Genomic DNA, 2,052 nt, shown 5'->3' with positions numbered 1-2,052 from the left:
ATATATATATATATATATTATAAGTTTCCTTATTATTTTTATATGCAATACTTTTTACAAACAAAGCCTTAGAGCAATGATGAATCGAACGATAACGGACGAAGATAGTAGAAATCATTAACTCCTCGTTAGCATTGCGCGTAGTGCCTTTACTGTGGGTGCATCCACGCTCGCATCTTTCGACGCACGAACGCTTTGGCAGCTTGAATTTCCAATTACCGTTTCTAATTGACACCACTGCTCGCAGATAGCGTTAGAAACCCACTCGCTTTTATTTTCGCATTCGCTTTGTTGCGTGCATGCTCGTTCACCAGACTGCTAAATAATCCCGGTACCACCCTCGAACGTGCAGATTTCGCGATCGGCGACAGCGGCGGCGGTTTCGCGATTTTTTCTTCTCTCTTTTTTTTTATCCGAGACATGGAAAAGGAACAAAAGGCGATATTTGGAAGGATCGGAATGATTAATTACGCGTCGCGAACGGAGACGACAACGGCGGAAGAGGTGGCGATGACGATGCGCCGTCGGATGGTGGATTCGATTTCCGGAAGAAGCGGCGGTAACAGCCGACGACGACAACAACAATCGCGTACAATATTAACGTACGCTCTATTCCTGATATTGTGCACCGAGTTAACAATATCTCACTGCTGCTACGTCTTCCCGAAAGGTATTCCCAGAATGGGCAACAAACAGTCATCCCTTTCATCTCCTATTCTCATCGTCGACAACAGGATCTACGTCGTCATAATCGAGATGTTGCACGGCAATCTTAGAGGATTGGATTACACTACATGAAAGTGGTGTACATTGGAATTTCCGGGCGTACATTTACACATTATTCTGCAAATTAATGGTTGTACAATATATTCAGCGAAAAAGTAGCTTTGCAATTATTGTAAAATAAGATAAACTTAGTTTTTTCTTCACTGGATATAAATGTATAAATCAATTATATTAAAAAAATCTTATAATTGTTTGTGCAAAGCTGCTTTTTCAGTTAAAGATAGTCAATGAAACGAAGCTGCTATAAATTTTTCAGCGGCTTGTTCCAAAATTGAAACACGAGTCTACGCATGAATTTGCAACAGATGCTATGGTGCTTTTCTATTTCTTTCCTGGCGCTCTAAAATTGAAGGGTATATACTTGGCAACCCTGAAGCATTCATCAATAATTTATAATTATTATTATCAATTCATTCATCAATAATTTATATTATGATAAACTTTATTAAGCCATGATTATAACTTAACAATTATTTAATAACGTTTATATATATTAATTATTACTCAATAAAGCTTATTACACATGGCTGATTCTTGAAGATCATAATAAATTTTCATATAACAAGAGTGATTTTATATTATGAAACGTATAGTCATTTTATTAAGCTGTAATTAAAACAACAAAAATTTTTAATGTTTTATTTATAATTTTGATCACTTTTTTAAGACAAAATTTTATATATAATTTATATTCCATATATTCCATATATTTTTATGCACACATTTGTTTCAATAAATATGTAATGTGCATATATTTTCACTTTTTAAATATTTCGTTATTATACATAAATTTATAAATCTTATCATCAGGATCTTATTCTGAAGATATTATACATTCTAACATGAAAATTAAACATCTAAAGTGAACTTTTTATAATCCTTTAATGCATGTGATATTCATATCCAAATTTTGACAATTAAAAAATTTTTTTAATTTATGTGTGAATTTCATTATGACGCATCAAAAACTCTATCTTTTGAACGATAAAGAACAGTTTTGCACAGCCTTTATTTTTTGTGGAAACTTCGTAAAATACGATAATGAAAAGGTGAAAAATTATACATTAATAGAAGAGTTAAAGTCATTTAATATCTTCGATTATGTTCTGATACAAATGATTAATTTTCTCTCAAAGAATAAAATATGCTCTTTCTTAATAAAAACATCCGAGACACGACAAAAGTTTTTGTGTGTCCCGTGTCACGTTGCGCCAATGAATCATGCAGTAACATCACGTCCACTTTCTCGAAAAATATATCTCGTCG

The sequence above is a fragment of the Atta colombica genome, unplaced genomic scaffold (genome assembly GCF_001594045.1).
Source record: "Atta colombica isolate Treedump-2 unplaced genomic scaffold, Acol1.0 scaffold92, whole genome shotgun sequence".
Lineage (NCBI taxonomy): Eukaryota > Metazoa > Arthropoda > Insecta > Hymenoptera > Formicidae > Atta > Atta colombica.
Note: the sequence above shows the minus strand (reverse complement) of the source record.